Consider the following 19,837-nt stretch of genomic DNA (forward strand, 5'->3'; position numbering starts at 1 on the left):
CAGGGTCATAAAGCTGGTAATGTCAGATTATTATTAAGAGATGTTTTCTTATCCTTACCATATCAAAGCCAGTCGCTCTGGCTTTTGAGTCAGGCATACTGGATTCAAATCCCGTTTTGTCCCTGCCAGAATATGTGTCAGAGAACACATGACTTCAGTTCTACGGAGTGTTGATTTCTTCTGGTATAGAGATACAGAAAAGCACCTGCCTCGCTGAAGTATTTTAAGAACTAAATGAGGTAAGATATGAAAATACTCAGCACAATGCCTGGCACATAAGTATTTAATGAATGTTCATTTTTATTGTTGTAAATGGACAGGAAAGCGCAGTAAATTCAGTTTGAAGTATTCACATTTTTCAAGCATATAGCAATAATTGATTAGAAAAAGAAAAAAAATGAATAACCACAGTTACCTTAACATTTAGTGTAACCCTCCCTCCCTAGAAATGGAACAACAATGCAAACCAGTGAGGAGGCAGAGCTATGTGCCCGCTGGTCTCTGGGACTGGAAGCAGCAAGGGCAGAGCAGTGTGGGTACTGCAGGAGAAGGGAGACGACAGCCTTCCACCTGCGTGGGGGCTAGCAGCAGGCTCGGAAGAGGAAGCTGTGAAAAGCTGCTGCTAACAGACAAAGTGGTAGACCAAGGAAGAGCACGGACATGAGGGCGACAGGCCTCAGGAAACCTCCTATTGACCAAGGTGGTAGATATCATCTCCTGAGTGGGGGTCTGCATAACGACATGAGACCCAACCCCGGGCAGGGGATACAGGCAGTTGGATGAGCACAGTCTCCAAACTTAGGGACAGGGAGTCTGGGACACAGAGGAAGGGAGACATAAAAACGGAACAAACAACAAAATAAACACCTTGAAATGATCCTACAAATCTATAGGCTTCAAAAGCCTTTTTTGGTTTGTAAAATACACAAAGGTATTTGATGCTGAAATAGAAAACAAAATTGACAATGAGTATGAATGAAGTCCAGGAGTCAAAACAGGTTATCAATCTGAGAAACACATTAACATAGGTAAGTTTAGATGCTCAAAGAGATAAATAAAAGAATACTATTCATAACAAGAACAAAAGATTGTGAAATAAAACAAGGCTGTGTAGACATGACTAAGAATCAGTTTAAAACTATGGACTCTGGGAAACAGAGGGTTTTAGAGGGGAGGGGGCTGGGGGATGGGCTAGCCCGGTGAAGGGTATTAAGGGGGGCAGTATTGCATGGAGCACTGGGTGTTATATGCAAACAATGAATCATGGAACACTACATCAAAAACTAAGGATGCACTGGGGGCGCCTGTGGCTCAGTCATTAAGCATCTGCCTTTGGCTCAGGGAGTGATCCCAGGGTCCTGGGATCGAGCCCCACATTGGGCTCCCTGCTCCGCTGGGAGCCTGCTTCTGCCTCTCCCACTCCCCCGCTTGTGTTCCCTCTCTTGCTGGCTGTCTCTCTCTCTCTGTCAAATAAATAAATAACATCTTTATAAAAAAATTAATGATGTACTGTACAGTGACTAACATATCGTAATAAAAAAAATAAAACTTTGGAAATAAAAGATGTTGTTATTGGCATTAAAAGCTTCATCAATGATTTAAACACTAGACTGGACATGAAGAGAAAATCAATGAACTGAAGGACAATACTGAGAATTACCTAGAATGCAGCATCAAGAGAGCTGAGTAAAAATATGAAAGAGCTATTCAGGTATGTGGTGTATAAACTGATAGATCTAATGGCTAGAAGCTTTCCAGAATTAAAGAAAGTCACGTGTCCCCAAATTGAAAGCAACCAACAAATGCTAATACAGTTAACTAAATTAAATCTCTGACTTGACATCAGAGTGAAAATCTAGAATGTCAGAAGCAAAAAGAAAATGAAGATTGCCAGGGAGAAAAGACAGATTACTGGCAAAGGCATTACAATGAGAGAGACTTCTCAGCAGCAACAGATGCCAGAAGACAATGGACTTCAAATACTGATGGAAACAATTTTCAACCTTAAATTTTATACCCATCCAGACTATCATTCAAGATTGAATGTAAAATAGAGACATTTTCAGACATATGAAGACACAGACCTTCACCAATCAGAAGCCTTCACTGTTAGAGGCTGTATGTCACCAGGGAGAAAGGAGACCTGACATGAGATAGAAAAAAAGACACACAGCGATAAAGACAGGAATTAATAAAATATGTTAGTCAGTGTAAGTAACAATAGATTACAAAATACAAATAACTAAGTAAAGGCTATGATTTTAGTAAAGCAAAAAAAAAAGCCCTCTGAATAGTTAAATATGTTAAAGTTAGAGTTCAGTATGTATGTTACATATTTAAAAATAATTATAAACATAATATAAATATAATCTCCATTTTCCAAACTTTCCATGGGAGACAAAAGTTGGGATATAGAAAATCCTATAAATTCAACAGAAGGCAGGAAGAGGGAAATGAAGAAGTGGGTAAAAAAGGTGATGAACTAAACACAACCTGAGATGTATTAGTTCGAGTGTAAGCATGATTATGATTACGATTACATCTACCCATTAGCTTAAGACAGAAGCTAGGAGAACAAATAAAAAACAAAATTCAGCTGGGGCGCCTGGCTGGCTCAGTCGGAACAGTGTGGGACTCAGGGCCTCGGGGTTGTGAGTTGGAGCCCCACGCTGGGTGTAGAGATTACTTAAAATCTTTAAAAAAACAAACCCAAAATTCAGCTGTATTCTACTTTAAAGGAATGTATGTAAAACAAAATGATACAGATCTGTAGAGAATAAGAACAAGAGAAAAGGTACACCAGGTAATTATTTAGTAACCAAATTTTAAAAGATAGATAGTGCCAAAGAGAATTTAAGGGAAAAAGCATTAACAGGAATAAAACAGCAGCAAAATACATCACCAGACCAGATGCTGTAAGAAGTGTCAACTTTCTGATATAGAGATTAGAGCTCAAAGAAATGCATCATTAGCCTTTATAAAACTACATCCATGGTCTTTATTTTTATTCAACTCAACACATTTTATTAAGTTTCAGCTGAGCTGAAATTTAGTGTTTTATTTATTTTTTATTTTTTATAATAATTTTTTATTATATTATGTTAGTCACCATACAGTACATCCCTAGTTTTTGATGTAAAGTTAGTGTTTTAAAGCTGGACTGGTAAGGAAATTTTGTTTTTTTACAGAATGTTAAAATATGGTCCATCTTGACGGAATAAAATACATATGGTCCAAAAGTTTGGTTAGCTCAGTGAAAGGCAAAGCCAAATTTGTTATTTAGGAACTTTTTTTGGGTACATCCTTAACCCATGATGTTAGAATTAAAGAGGGCAACCAAGCTCTTCCACAAAATGTCTATTTTTTCCAGTGTCAGAGGCGGAAGGTTGTTCTGGATTATTTTTCTGGCACAAGATTGCCATTTCACATGTCAATGGGATGGACAATGGAAGTATGTAAACTGTAGGAATTCAGTCAGTGTGACCCCTTTGTATTGTCATTAATGCTTATTAATAATTCATTCAGAGCTCTCTGATCCTGGCTCTCTTTTCTGAGAGGCTAAATTCTGAAAATCCACCAAGCTCTGGGTCAAGGACGGACATTCTGGGGTAAGGGTAACAGAGATCATTGGAAATATGAATCAGAATGGACATGTGAAGTACATTACCCTCCCCTCATCCAGCTCAGCCTGTGACCTCTTTCGCCTAAAAGGGAGCGTACCGTTATACACCTCATTAGGCTTACCACTCAAACCTGGAAGCTTGTTTGGTAGCTTTTATAAGAATTACTGGGCATGAGTCCTAACTGTGAGGTGTTCATAACCTTTTAGAGTAGGTCTTTTCATTAATTATTTAGAAAAGGGCCAGTTGATCAGAATAGATAAGAACCTTGAGCCAGTCCTTACCCATTTCTCTTCTCCCTGTGGTAGGTACAGGGATTGGGCTGGGGGTTGGGCAGGGGGTAGCTGGGCACTGAGGATGGAGAGCGGGTGTGCAGGGCATGCCTGCTCACACACTTGACACCACTTGGCGACACACATACCAGGATGAGATTGCTTTAAACTGACAAAATTGACTTGCAACAGGCTCTCGGTTGTTTTAAGCTTGTTCCCAGTTTTGTGGGTCACCAGACCCGTGCAAGTTAGCACATCTTAGTTAAGCTCTGGGGAAAACAAGACACAGAAGAGAGTTCTAATGGAGTGTTGGATGCAAAAGGATTTGGGCCAAACAGAGGAGAAATCTTCAGATGGTTGACCTAAGTTCAGATGCTGGCATATTCCTTGTTCTGCGCTTATCAGAATAAAATCACATGCTTCAAAGGAGCTAGTTGGATGACCTCTAAGGTTTTAACAGCATATAGTTCTAATGTTCTGGCTCTCCTTGGATACCCATAGTAGCCCAGGGCAGTAATGAAATTTGAGAGGTCTTTGCAAATGTAACACTCACTGTAAGGGGGTATATTTTATTAGCTGGTTGACTGAACTAATATTTGTATTCTCTCTATATTTTTTCTTTCTGTAATGCTCTAAAAATAATTCCTGGTGCCTTGTGTAACTTTTCTGAGTCTCAGCCTCATGTTTCTGAAAGAACCCCTCCCCCCCACAAAACCCCCACCATCTCTTGCAGTTTGCAGATGTGCTCTTTGGGTGGCCAGAAGGGGACAGCCTTAGGATCAGTGGTGCGCTGGAACTGACATGTGCTAGCTCCGAAGAGCTGATTATGCACATCTCTTTCCAATTCCGCGTCCCGTGACATCATGAATCGGCCATGATGAGAGCGCTTACACCATGGAAATTGGCATAGACTGCAGGCCAGTTATTCAAGTTATTAAAGACTTACCAGCATTCCACTGCTCCAGAATCCTCTTAGTCCACAGTTTACTTCCCCTAAGACAACCTTTCTAAGCTTGAGGCAGGGTGGTCTCTCAGAGACCACGCTGCTAGGCAATTTGACTGGTGCGTATTGACAATTACTGGAAATAATTTGACTGAGAAAGTAACAACACCAATAGCACACAGTGGCTTATAGGCATTCGTATTTCTCTGAGCCTGGCATTGAGCAGTAAACTTTTTCTTCCAAGGTTAATATGAACACAGTTATACCTAACCTGTACTAGCCTCTGCCTAGTAAAAAAAAAAAATCCCAACAAAAATGTATCCTTTTGCCGAGCTCTTGATTCTCTCACATTGTAAAATATTGGCTCCTCACTGTACCAAATTATAATAATTCTTGCCAACATGCTTTCCCTGTCAATCAAGAAATAAAATACCTAATGAGTATTTATCACATATAAGACACAGTGGTGGGCAATATGCTAGAAATCCAGAGAATTAATTGTATAGCCTCAAATTATTATTTTCAGGAAGTATGTAATTTAGAGAGGCAAGGCAACACACATGAGAAGTTACATAAGAGGATTTCTGTAACACTCTATAATTTGAATGTATCCAGTAAGTTTCCACCTTCAGGTCAGTCTCAGGGCATTATTGCATCCAAATAAACACACGCAGGGGATGCTGTGAAAGATTCTCACTAGAAATTTCTGAAAGGTGGGCTCTGGAAGACAAAGGTGGGAATTGCATCCTGTATCATTAAGTGAAGCTTTCCAAAATTCCTCTTTGGATATTGTTCCTCTTTCCCCAAATTATCCCCATAGCATCCATCCTTGTCTCTCCCTTCTCTTTTCTTCTCTGACTTTCTTTGTCCTTCCCTCTCAGGCCACGTGCTGCTGGTATGCCCCCAGCTCTCTAGATATTCGAGAGAGCTTGGCTAAACCAGGATCTTTTGGGGGACCCACCCTCCTTAGAAAAGAAAGGAGGAAGAGGCTGTACATTCGTAGGATGCTGTGAATTTCTGCCACAAATAAAAGGTAACAATTCAACAAGTCTCATAAGGAATATTTGACATCGGAGGTAAAGTGTTGGTACTTTAAAGTTCAGAAGGAGAGAGAAAGATGAAAAGATCATTTCAGGAAGGAGAAAGCTTTGAGAGGAGTGAGTGGAAGGTCTCAGAGTAGAGAAGGGAAGGGGAGTGATCCGTGGGCTGCTTCTCTCCTCTGTGCTGTCAGCGGCACGTCCCTGAGGCAGGCTCGGAGGCACCCCGGGAGAGGTCAGCGTCCAGGTGTATGCAGGTACCCGTCTCCTGCTTTTCATCTTATCGTGTACTTCCACCTTCTCAAAATGACCCTGAGTCCATGACCCTTTTCTCTTCTCTGCAAAGAGGAGGAGTCATCTGTGTTTCACATGAATCGAGGAAAGGACAGATTGATTTTCAGGACATCTCCAAGGAAGTATAGAAGTAGAGTCACACCTCAGGTATTTGGGTCCTGACCAGAGCTCCAACTGCTAATGTGTTTAGTGGAAGAGTTTTTGCAAACATTTTAAAGATGACAATGTATTTGAAGGAGAAATAAGCATGAGTTTCTCTCGCTGCCCTGTTGGCACCTGAACGCACAATAACCAATGGAAGAGTGTCCCCACCATGCTGTTCTTGGCACAAAATGTGGCCTACCACTCACTGGCATGGTGCTGGTATATTCTTGTACCAATCAACTAGAGAAATTTTTAGAACAGTTTTTCCTCTCCTTGTCAATGCAGATTCAAATGACTTTGGTGTAGAGCAAAAGTCTATTGTCAGCAACTTTGCAAAGTTCCTGGCTTGAGAATTTTCAGCTTCCTCCTCCAGCCTGGTTGAGAAGTTCTGAAATCTCGCTCTACCATTATGAATCATTGTCAAGCCCCCATGTTAACTAAGTGATTCTAATGCTTTCCCATGTCTTTGTGATGGTGGAGCTGTCAGCATGGGACCTAGGGAGTCCTAAGTATCACAGAATCACTGTATGAAGTCGTTAAATGAACAGCAACCCGATTTCTTTCATTTTCAGGGTGGAACATCTATCATAATCTAAATAGCTTCTTTCCTGCTAACAATCAACTAATAAGTACTCCCACTCTCTCACAGTATCAAAGACATTTGAATCATTCAACTGAATCTCATCAGGGTTTTGGGGATATTCGGCTCATCTGGATTCTGGACAATTTTTTCCATCAGCAGCAGCTGCTCCTTCTGGCCACATGACCTTGAGCGAACTCCTTAACGCCTTTGTGAACTTCAGTTTTATCATCTTCTAATCGAGCTACAGTTACATTCCACGTCATCCCAGCTGGTTCTGAACATCCAGATTTGCTAATACATAAGATACCACTTGGAACCTAGAAAGCCCTGTATGATACGTTAGAGACTTCGATCTTCTTGGTTGGTGAGAAAAGCAAGACCACAGTGAATCACATGCTGGCCCGGAGAGCTGGCCTTCGAGTTCCGTTCTCCGCTATACTCAGTAGCATCTTTAGGATGGTCAGCATGCAAAAGGGTCAGGTTTTTTTTTTTTTTTTTTTAAGAAGGTTGTTTGTTTTATCCTCGTTTCTCATATGTTGTCCCCAAATCCAAGTATTATGGTAGACATGGCATATTACTGTGCATTCTCCGACATAGATAAATTTGGGGGGGGGGAAGAAACCATTTGCCATATTCACTAGTATTTTTCACAAAAATAATGTGCAGCCTTATTGAAGCTATGGTCCACATGATCACACGTGATCCAGCACAAGAGAGATCACCCGATAAAAGAAACACGTCATGAGACAACCAAATTTTTAAATAACTCAAATTGCCTGCAGTAACTCTTCCTAAGTTTCTTTTTCTCAACCATCAGCAAGTTCTTCCCAGTTCCAGCCTGGGTGCCTCTCCTCCCCCTTCCCTTTCTACTTATTCTGTATCACACAAGGTTGTGGATGGAGCTGGTAAAACAGAATCTCCCTAGAGGGCCGGTGGAGAAGGTGAGCCTGGCGGAGGGCGGGGGGATGCTGAGGACACTCATACACTCGGAATTTTTGACTCATCACGGGTATAATGATGTAGCAAGCATTCTTGTTTGAGTCACTTCAGGATTTCGACGTGTCTGGAACTGGAGTCCTGGGGTGGGCTGCAGCTACAGAGGCTCTCTGGATGAGCCAGCAGGGAGAGCCCTAAGAAGAAGGCAGGCAGAGAGAAGGGATAGTTGAGCAGGACACACTGATGGAGGTCACCAGGCAGGTGATTCATGTTGCTTTCGTGAGGAGAGCAGACTACAGTCCAAGAACAGATGCCAGTGAAAGAGCTGGGGCCTTGAAAGAGGAAGGAAGGACTGGAGCTCAGGCCAGCAAGCTAGGGACTCAGCTTCAGCACGGGAGGTGCCTCTCCACGTCAGACATCAGCATGCTCCTAGCAGGCCTTGTGGGCTGCCAGCTGCGGTCAGCCCTTTGGCAGATGCTGGGAGCACGACTGCTGGTTTTAGGGTCTGCAATGGTGGAGGCGGAGTTGGAGAGGAAGAGGAAGGCCGGTGTCCCCAGAGTACCCAGCAAAACTCACTGGGACTGTCCGGGGCACCTCTCCGGGGTTCCCCAAGTAACTCACCAGGTCTGGTTCTCAGCCTTCCCATGCATGTCATTTTCATGAGTCTCTCCGTGGAGTGGAACATCACTGCCCCTGTGCTCCATTTCTCTCTCAAGCCCACCTGGGGTTAATGACACATAGTTCACCAGTATATTAAAGTTTCAGTTCTTAAAAGAATTAGATGTTTCAAAAAATATATACCTTAGAGACCATGTGAAATCGGTACCTAATATGTCAGCAGATGGAACCCAGGCACAGGATCTAGTTTAAGCTTTGCTCTTTCTTGTTGTGTGTGACCTTCATGTCCTCATTTGCAAAAGAGGGAGTTGATAGGGGTGATCGGAAGGTGCCTTTCGGCTCTCAGAGTCTACCTTCCCCAAGTCACCACACAGCCAGCTGCTCACCGCGTTCGGGGCAGAAGGTTGTCTGCATACTGAGGAAGTAAGATGTAAAGACCTGGTAGGAAGGCACATTTGGTTCAGGACCAATCCAAGAACTTGGAGGAACTTTGTCTTGCACATTGGATGAGGCTGCTGGAAAGAGGGAGGAGGTTTCTATGATGAGGAACAGAGGCGTCAGGTGGTCAGGTACAGAGGGGCAGGATAAGGTATTGATAGGGGCCTTGGAAGTTAACCAGGAAGCCAGAGAAGGTGCTTGGCAGAATTTTGGTGTGATGGGCACGTCCTGTTGGAGCACCATAGCTTGTCCCGGGCAGAGTCATTCCCAGAGTGGGACCCAGAGTTCTATCACCTGACCTGGGTCTTTCGATGCTGGGGAGTCCGAGGGGGACATGCCTGATTGTGCCCATGAGCATACCCATGTGTATTTCTAATTAGAAGAATATTGTTAACTAACATTCAATTAAGAAAATTTGGAAAATAGGGATGCCTGGGTGGCTCAGTCAGTTAAGCCTCTGCCTTTGGTTCAGGTCATGATCCCAAGGTCCTGGAATCGAGCCCCACATTGGGCTCCCTGCTCAGCCGGGAGCCTGCTTCTCCCTCTGCCTCTGCCTGCTGCTCCCCCTGCTTGTGCTTGCTCTCTCCCTCTCTCTGACAAATAAATAAATAAATAAATAAATAAATAAATAAATAAATAAATAAAATTTTTTTAAAAAAAGAAAATTTGGAAAATATAGAAAAAGACATAGAAAAATGTAAACGACCCACAATCCCATCACTTAGAGACATAACTTATTACCATGTTGCCGAATTCCTTCCTTATCTTTTCCTTCACTAAATCTACTTTTTACAAAATTGCAACACGCAGCTTTGCATTCTACATTTTCTTCCCTTAATATTATATGACAAGAAATATAATATGGCTACTTAGCATTTTTTCACATAGATTCGTCATCATTAACTTGACCTTTCTTCCTCTGTTGTACCTTTGTTATTACTAGTGTTTCTTCTATTATAAATAATTTTTAAACAAACATATTTGTGCAGAAATCAGAAACTGTATTTGTGATTATCAGGATAGATTCTCAGAAGGACATGCACATTTTAGAAGTTTTTAACATAGTCCTTTTATTCTTTCAGTGCATACTGGTCAGTGGCAGTGGCTGGCTCTGTCCCAGGCCCTGTGACTCTCAGGGAAGGAGGAAGGACTGGCCCGAACCCTCAGAGAGCTCGTACGCTTACAGGGCACAGAGAAAGGTAGGAAGTGCTTATGATATGGTGCCCCACGTGTCAGGACATGGGGAGTCCCTGTGCTGCTGGACGATAGAGCCAGCTCCAAACGGTGCCACTAGGGGCAGGGAGGCTTGCTGAAGGAGTGTCCACCAAGCTGAGGCCTGATTAAGCAAAGATTAAGAAGACTTTTGGTAGCAGAAATAGAATGTACAAAGATTTTTGGAGATGGCATAGGCACATGCAAGTTACGGAAAGTTACCGAAAGAAGCACAATAATGCTGAACGATAAGGTGTCAGCCCTTCAAAGACAGGAGTGTATAGGGACCAGCAAGAATTATAAGATTCTTCTGAGGCATTTGAGGACCTTGGTCATTATCTCGGGGAGAATAAAGAGTCACTGAAATGTCTTCAGTAGGAGAGGCAAGTGATCAAATCTGCATTGTATAAAGGTCACTAGGGCTACCAAGTGGAGAGCATATGGAAGATGGGAAGAACCCGGAGGTCGGGAGGTCAGCTGAGAGGCTACAGAAGTAATCCAGGTGAGAAAATCGTCCTTTAAATAAGGGAATGGCAATGAGAGTAGAAGGGACAGTTCTCAGGTTATTTAGGGAATAAAATCAAAATAATTTAGTCACCGATTAGATACAGGAAGCAGATGAGTGCAGAGTAGATGGAAACTCTTGAGTGTGTGGGAGGTCTACGGTGGGTGGGTGGCGGTGCCAGCGGGGCAGAAAGGGTGCACGGGCGGAGGATCTGGCTTGAAGGGTACGGAGGGCAGGGACTGGGTGCCCTGAGTTTAGTTTTGAACATCCCAAACTTGAAGAGGAATTACAAGTGGAAGCAAAGTGAGTTCTCGCATCCATGGGTCTGGAGGAACTCTAGGTTGAATACAATACATTCAAGAGTCATTGATCCACAGCAATGGAGTGAGGAGGCCAGGACGTCAGCCTTGAAAGAGGGCTAAATCTCTCCAACAAGACAGTATCAATCATATTTGTAAGAACCCTCATTCTGATAAGTCAGTTGGGGTGAGGTGTTACATCCTCAAGGACTGCTTTCTGAGGAGGGTGTCTGACCAGCTGTAGTGCTTTTGGCTTTTTTTGTGGGGGCCGTGCAAGCTTCGCCTTTGAATAAATGTCGAGCAATTGTTTGGAGAGTGTTTTGTTCAAAGGGGTGATAGGCGATCAGCCTTCCCGCTGCATGTGCCTCAGACACCGCCTGCCGTCCAGGTCGACAAGATGGCCCAGTGAGACTCTATGGGCTTAGAGTGGTAGGGAGGCCAGCAGACTCAGGTGGCGGACAAGAAGCCCACAGAGGAGGGAGATGCAAGGGAGTGGTTGGAAGAGGCAGCAGGCGTGATGGGGTAAAAGTGAGGGGCTGGTTGTCAGTGCACAGTGCAGCTGGTCAGTGAGGCAGAATGATGACCAAAGAGTCCGCGTAGGGTTTAACCACAATCTGCTGGCTGGTGTCTTCGGTAGCACAGATTCTAGGAGGTATGGAGAGGGTGCCGTACTGCTGGGTGTCCCCATGCGTTATGGGGGCAGGAAAGAAAGACAAGCAGTCGACAGATTGCTCGAGGGGTTCGACCTTCTATGGGAAAGAGAACAAAATGTGAACCTGTCTGTTTTACTGTCCACTGATCCCCTGGCTCGTGCATCATTTTACAAATGTTTCCATGTCAAACTATGGTGTGGCCTTATTTGAACTTTTGTCATTTATCTGATTACTAGGAATAGTGAATATTTTCTCTCATGAAAATGGGTAATTTTACTTTTGTTTTTTATGCCCTTTGCCCAATACTCTATGTCCTATTAGTCATTTTGAAGACGTATTTATATATCGTAACCCCTACGCAGTTGTATTTGAGAGCAAATATGTTTTCCCAGGGTTAATTTTGTTATTGCTTTCAGATATAAAATTGTATTTTTATGTTATAAAATGTCTCAGTGGATTGTTGAGTTTTAACAGAAAAGTCATTGGCAGCCATTTGAGCTATGTGGCAATGTGGGGTTCCCTAGGGGCCAGTGTGAAGGACGCCCTCATGCTGGGTTTACGAGACACTATCTAAGGCTCCTAGCAGGCTCAGCAAACCCTTCTTCCCCTTGGCAGGAAGAAAGCCTCGCTGGGATCCCATGGCCGGAAAGCATCACGGGTTTGACTTTCAGACTGCCCCGTGCCAGCAGACACTGGCCTGGAGGAGGCAGGGTGGCCCTCGGATCATAGACTCAGCAGGCTCGGGGATTCGGATGCCACATAATCTTTAACGCCGCGGGGTCGTGCACCTGCGGCTCGGCCCACAGCTGACGGCGTGTTCAGCCTTCCAAAGATGGACTTGGATGCCCTTGGCTTTCTGCCTTAATGTGGCACAGGGGAGGCAGCTCTGCAGGGCAGTTCTCGAAGCCAGGAGCCAGAGGCTCAGCCACAGCTTACCGGGGGAGGGAAATGGATGGTGATGGACACCAGTGCAGATGCCACCAAAAAACCCGGGGACATTATTGTCTACAGCAGAGGCAGCTGAAACTGTTCTGTTCACTGGCCCCCTCTCTGACTTCGGTCCGGCCATGGGCACAGCCAGCCCTTCCCCCACAACTCTGTCATCCTACGTGTCCCCCGAGACAATAGGTCCATAGAACATGAAGCAAGTATATTGTCAGGGACAAGGTGACTTGGTCCTCTTGTTCACCTGCCCCCCATATACCCTCCCATCCTGAAAGCAGGGAGGCGGGCTGGATGCAGGGACAAGAGCATCGTTCTTAAACCTGCTTCAGCAACTCCAAGCCCCAGAAGAAAGGGAAAGGAAAGCAGGGATTATTGCCTCCTTTGTTTTCTCTTTAAAAATGTAGAGGTGATTCTGAAAACACAGTCCAGGTGACACCCCATGATTTCTTCTTCTCCACACAGAAATATTTTGAACCAAATATCTGTTTTCTAGGTTGACAGCTTCGGGTTTTTCTAATCTCCAGTAGCAGGGAACTGATGTCGCTCCTGGAAATGAGAAGAGCAGGACCTAGCTAGGGGTTAATCTGCCTGATTCTGCATTTCCAAGGGTGACTGAGCAAAGTTCCTGGCTCTATGTGCCAAGTGATAGCTTAGGGCAGCACCGCCCTTAGAACTTTCTGCGGTGACGGAAGTGTTCTCTAAGCCATGCTGGATACATGGGCAGCCACCAGCCGTGGGGGCTACTGAGCCCTGGAGGGGTGGCTACTGTGACTGAGAAACAGAATTATTTTAATTGAACTTTAATTACATTTACACTAACTTTTAAATGTTAACAATTAAATTTAAATAACCACTATACTGGATGGTAATATCAAAGCAAGCAGTATCTAACGAACGGCAAGCAGCACCCACAGTTGTGGGCTGAACTAAGGAAGTTACGTGAATGCATCATCCACATGACAGGGAGAAGGGGAGACGCGAGAGGTCTAAGAGTCCTGGGGAGCAAGGTTCTTGAGGTGCGACAGCCATTTACATGGCAGATACGCTGTCTGGATATTTGCGTTTCCCCCTGGCTTTCTTGAGAAATAATCAACAGACATCCCTGTACACTCTTAAAGCGCACAGTGTGATGGCGTGATCTACATAGAGTGTGAGATGATGACCACAATAGGTTCAGCTGACAACCATCTTCTAAAGATACGTTGCAAAGAAAAGAAAGAAAAAAAAGGAAAACAGTGTTCTCCTTGTGATGAGAACTCATAGGACTTCTTTGAACAGCTTTGCCACGTATCACACGGCTGTGTTACAGTCAGCACGCTGTGCGTGACATCCCTGGGACTTAGTTATCTTCCAGCTGTGTGGCCAGGCCAGAGGGCTTTGGAAGCTCAGGAGTTGTGGCGAGTCCAAAGACCAAAGGCAAAGGGAAGCCTTGAGTCCAGAAGAGAGGACAGCAGATGAAAACGAGCCGCAGGGAGAGCAAGTTCTGGAGAGAAAGGTGCAGATGGCCAAGAGCAGGGTGCTGACTGCAGCGGTGGCTTCTCTGGATTCAAGGGTAGCGGGTCCTTAGGACATGAGGACAGAACGTCAGGTGCAGAGCACAGTCAGAGGGCCCCCGAAAACAACACAGAAGTACAGGGTCCGACCCCAGGACGGGGAGGACAAATGACTGGGACTCCAGCTTAGACTTGGGCACCAGAAGATGCAGCCCCACTGTGGAGACTGGCTGTCCATAATCATACCTGAACACCTACTATGTGTTGGGAATGTTGCACACATTAAGATGAAAAGGCAGATACTATTATTCCCATTTCATGAGTGAGTAAGCTGAAGCCTAGAGTGGTTGAGATTTAATATTCTCCTGGCTCTAGGCTGACTCAACTGGCTACTCCTTCCCAGGCTTCCTTTTGACTTCATTCTTCTCTACTAGGGGTGTAAATGTTGGCATTTCAGGGTCCCATCTCTTCTTATCCCCTACCTACTCAGAAGAGTAGTAGCTACTGTCTGGGAATTCCAGAATTTCCTCTCCAGCCTGATCTCTCCTAGTCAAGGAATGGCAAAAGGAACCGAAGAATGGATGAGGAAGGAATCCATAGACATTAACATATAAACACTACTAATTTATTAATCGGAAAAGCAGGAGAACAGATAATTTCAAGAGCTGCTTTTCATTTAACCAACAAAATAAACCACTAATTGCTCCAATAAAAAAATAGAAAGAAACATAAAATTAGAAATGAGGAAATATTTCAAGAGATCACTTCGCTCAAAGTTATGTTGATCCTTCTGAAAACCTAAGTGAAAAATAAAATTTTCTAGGAAAATGTTACCAAAGTTCACACGACAATAGGATTTCTAACTAGGGTCATCAGATTTAATAAATAGAAATATAAGAACCCCCCCTGTTAAATTTGCATTTCAGATAAATAAGAGTTTTTGAGTATGTCTCATGCAATATTATACTAAAAATTATTGGTTGCTTTTCTGAAATTCAGATTTAATTGGATGTCCTACATTTTATCTGGAAGCTCTGCTAAAACAGATAAATTACCATGGAAAAATATGAGGAACTTGTCAAAAGCTAAAAAAACATCAGGACAAGATGTTTTCAGGTGAATTATATAAATCAAATTCAAGGGATACTTTATTTTTTTTTCCAAGGGATACTTTAAACTCTTTTTAAATTATTCCAAAGCATAAAAAAGAGTAATAGCTCCTAAATTATTATTATTACAAAGTTGCAACACAGTGAAACCAAATCTGACAATGATAATAAAAGAGACATGGGCAATTCTGTTATGAAATCCACGATGAAATCATAACTTTGATATTAACAAATATGAAAGAATAACATTTTTCTTTAAAATTGACAGACTTTTTTAAAATTATTTTTTTCTTTTCAAATTTTTGTTTAATTTCTAGTTAGTTAACATACAGTGAAATGTTGGTTTCAGGAGTAGAATTCAGTGATGCGTCACTTACATACAATACCCAGTGCCCATCATGACAAGTACCCTCCTTTACAACCATTACCCACCTAGCCTACCCCCCACTCACCTCCCTCCATCACCCCTTAGTTTGTTCACTATCTTTTTAAGAGTCTCTTATGGTTTGTTTCCCTCTTTCTGTTTTTTTTCTTTTTCCCTCTCCCATATGTTCATCTGTTTTTTTTTTCTTAAATTCCACGTATGAGTGAAATCATATGGTATTTGTTTTTCTCTAACTTATCTGCTTAGCTAACACGCTCTCACTCCATCCACGTCATTGAGAATGGCAAGATTTCACCCTTTCTGATGGCTAATATTCCGTTGTATATATGGACCACATCTTCTTTATCCATTCATCAATCGATAGATATTTGGGTTCTTTTGGGTTCTTTTCATAGTTTGGCTATTGTTGATAACACTGCTGTGAATGAACATTGCAGCGGACATTGCATTGTACCCTTTTATTTATTTTTTATTTTTTGGGTTGCAGAAAATTTTATTTACCTTTTGCTTTTATTATCATGATAAACATTTTGTCCAAGAATGAATTTTCAAAATTCTAGTTGGTTAAGTAAAAGAAGAAATTGATTCTCACTGAATTCATGGAGGATGTAATTATAAAACATATAAAAAAGATACCACTAGATTCAGGTAATTCACATTCCACTAATTTATTATTATTATTAAATGCATGAACAAATGTTTATATAAGCTCTTATGGAAATTAAAGCTTTTTTCCCCCTGGCTTTAGGCTTTATTTATTTATTTATTTATTTATTTATTTTTTAAGATTTTTTTTTTTTATTTGACAGAGATAGAGACAGCCAGTGAGAGAGGGAACACAAGCAGGGGAGTGGGAGAGGAAGAAGCAGGCTCCCAGCAGAGGAGCCTGATGTGGGGCTCGATCCCAGAACGCCAGGATCACGCCCTGAGCCGAAGGCAGGCGCTTAACCGCTGTGCCACCCAGGCCCCCCGATTTATTTGTTTATTTTTTAAAATTTTGTATTATGTTATGTTAGTCACCATACAGTACATTAGTTTTTGATGTAGTGTTCCATGATTCATTGTTTGCGTATAACACCCAGTGCTCCATGCAATACGTGCCCTCCTTAATATCCTTCACCGGGCTAGCCCATCCCCCATCCCCGTCCTCCCCCTCCCCTCTGAAACCCTCAGTTTGTTTCCCAGAGTCCATAGTCTCTCGTGGTTCATTGCCATTGTACCCCTTTAAATCTGTGTTTTTGTATCTTTGGAGTAAATACCCAGTAGTGCAATTGCAGGGTCATAGGGTAGTTCTATTTTTAACTTTTTGAGGAACCTCCATACTGTTTTCCAGAGTGGTCGCACCAGTTTGCATTCCCACCAACAGTGTAGGGGGGGTTCCCTTTCTCCACATCCTTGCCAACATCTGTTGTTTCCTGTGTTGTTAATTTTAGCCGTTCTGACAGGTGTGAGGTGGTATCTCATCGTGGTTTTGATCTGTATTTCCTGGTGATGAGTGATGTGGGGAGCATCTTTTCATGTGTCTGTTGGCCATCTGGAGGTCTTCTTTGAAAAAGTGTCTATTCATGTCTTCTGCCCTAAATTAATATTTTATTATTATTATTATTATTATTATTATTATTATTATTTGAGGGGGGAAGTGAGGGGTAGAGGGAGAGAGAGAATCCCAAGTAGGCTCCACGCCCAGCATGGAGCCCAGCACGGGGCTTGATCTCAGGGCTCTGAGATCATGACCTGAGTCGAGATCATGACCTGAGTCGAAATCAAGAGTTTGACGCTTAACCGATTAGGCCACCCAGGGGCCCCTGACAGACTTTTAAAGAAAAAAGGAACTGAAGAAAATTATTGAAAGTAATTTTACTAAGTTCTCTGTATTTTTTCCTCAGTCTTAACATGCCTACATATTGTGTGCATAATTCTTAGCTTTAAGTCATTTATATAATAGACGTTACTTTCTGGAATCATCCCAAATTAAAATTCATTGTTTTGAAAATACCAGTCAATGCAATTAGATAAGAGAAAAATATGCAGTGTCAATACCTCAACTGAGGAGACAAATTATTACTATCTTTAGACTATGTAATTGTTTATGTAGAAAATGCAAAATAATCAATTGAGGGAAATTCTATTAGCAATAGATGATAATTCAGTTAGGTGGACTGTTTTCAAAATTAATAACCACACTCCGCAGCATTTCAATAAACAGTATTTAGCTATAAAATGGAATGAGGCAACTTATCTCATTTACAATAGCATAAAAAAGATAGGACACCTAGGTAGAAACTTAATAACAAATGTATAAGACATATACATTAAAAGAACTGTAATACTTTCTTGAAGGACATTAAAAACATTGAACAAATGAAAAGATCTATCATATTCCTGAATAAGAAGATTCAAGAAAGTAAACATACCAGTTTACCATAAATCTATCCATAAATCCAATGTAATCCTCATAAAAATACCAACAGTAATTTTTATAGCTCGTCAACATAGTATTAAAATTCTTTGGAAATATAAAACTTGTGAAAACGATGTAGATTCCTGTATTTGCCCAACAATCTGGGGGAGGATACACAAGAAGCTATTTATAATGTTTACCTCTAGACAGCAGAAGTGAGGGGTATGAGGTTAAGCCAGAGACTTAGTTTTTATTTTATAAATATAAATTTGAATTTTTCAGTAGGTGCACATATTACTTATATGGTGAAAGTGGCAGTTGTATTTTTTTAAGGAACATTTCCCATTATGTAGAGTAGTGATTGCTAACCCTCAGTGCTCATTCGAATCACAAGGGGGACTTTAATAAAGCACCAGTACTCAGACGGCACCTCCAGATTCGAATTTGGTTGGTCTGGGGTAGGGCCCAGGCATTGGTATTTTTACAAAAGCCTCCAGAGTTGATTATGTTCAGCCTCGGCTGAGAGCCACTGACGTCGAGTATCCTGTGGCAGTGCTTTTCAAACTTCTGGTTACAACCCATTGGGCATGAAATCAATTTTAATGGGTTAGGACCAGCATTTTAAAAAATACAGTTGAACAGAAGTGTGTGTGTGTGTGTGTGTGTGTGTGTGTGTGTGTATGGACTAAGTTGTGATCTAAGGCATCTCGCTTTCAGTGGGATGCAATCAAAAAACATCAGAAAGCCCCTACTTTATGTGACTCCAACATCTCAGACCTTCTGAAACACTTCACTAGAATTTGTGTGAACTCTGAAAGGCTTGAAAAATTATAGTGTAATGCTGACTTTTGTTTGTTAATGTGGTCATTCAATCATTGATTCATTATAACTCAAAGGTCAAAATGACATATGGAGCTGCTCGTGCTGATATCCTGAGCATAGTGTCTGACCTAAGTAGATGCTCGGTAAATGTAAGACGAATGAAAGAATGAGTGAATGATGAAATGGTCATTCTTTCCCTAATTTTCCCTAGAATTATTTTTACAGACTAGTTTTTCTTCTTCCTTCCACCACCAAGCTCCTAATTAAGTAGTTACTCTAGGTGGAATAAAGCAAGAATTGTTTGTTCTTGGCTGGAAATCCCAAGGTCCCCATAACACCAAAGGCAGGGTCCCCCCCTGCTGACGTACTCACCCAACTGAAGACTGCGCGAGTCTGGATGAGGCCCCACCGGTTCTGGTCACAGAATCCATGTCATCACAGATCACGTTGATCTGGGCCTCTTCCCATGACCTAAGATACTCATGAAAGATAGAGCCAGAGGGGCGCCTGGGTGGCTCAGTCGTTAAGCGTCTGCCTTCGGCTCAGGGCGTGATCCCATCGATCTGGGATTGAGCCCCACATCAGGCTCCTCCGTGGGGAGCCTGCTTCTTCCTCTCCCACTCTCCCTGCTTGTGTTCCCCCTCTCGCTGGCTGTCTCTCTCTCTCTCTGTCAAATAAATAAATAAAATCTTAAAAAAAAAAAAACAGAAAGAATGTGGCTGATGAGGGTTGTTTTCATTGGAAACAAGTTTTGTCACTGACATTTCCCAGATTAAAAGTAAAGTCTTCATAAAAAAATGCAATTCAATACACAGCCAACATTATGTGACTGAGTAATTTTTGGAGTTAGCAGAATCACTCCTGGGGCAAAGTGCTGAAGGAAGTATAAGGGAGTTTGGAGTTGCGTAAATCATGCCATGCTAATTGTAAGTGAGGACAAATTCAGATTGGGAAGGAAGTCTTCAAATAACTAGACACACGGGACGTCAAACATAGGAAATGCAATGGAAGTACCCAGGTAACAACCTTCAGCCTGAACACTGGATTCTAACTCGCCTAACATCTCTTCATTAGATGCTTGTTTTGTGTAACATTTTACAAACCATTAACAAAATAACAGTCCCTGGG

At 42.3% G+C, this 19,837-nt stretch overlaps 1 long non-coding RNA gene across 26 annotated transcripts in view; it reads left to right on the top strand.

Moving 5' to 3' along the window:
- The window catches only part of LOC123781986 (uncharacterized), a 69,673-nt gene that overhangs the window by 31,095 nt on the left and 18,741 nt on the right, over positions 1–19,837 (top strand). For 16 of the 26 annotated variants that reach the window (XR_015727792.1, XR_015727793.1, XR_015727777.1 and 13 more), the window contains one exon: positions 130–7,569. This is a non-coding gene — a long non-coding RNA (uncharacterized LOC123781986). Of the gene's footprint in view, positions 1–129; positions 19,415–19,837 lie in introns of those variants that run through there. The other 10 variants (XR_015727788.1, XR_015727787.1, XR_015727778.1 and 7 more) reach the window with 9 other exon arrangements.

This window comes from Ursus americanus, chromosome 19 (assembly GCF_024610735.1).
Source record: "Ursus americanus isolate L20-20 chromosome 19, mUrsAme1.1.p, whole genome shotgun sequence".
In the NCBI taxonomy this organism is placed as follows: domain Eukaryota; kingdom Metazoa; phylum Chordata; class Mammalia; order Carnivora; family Ursidae; genus Ursus; species Ursus americanus.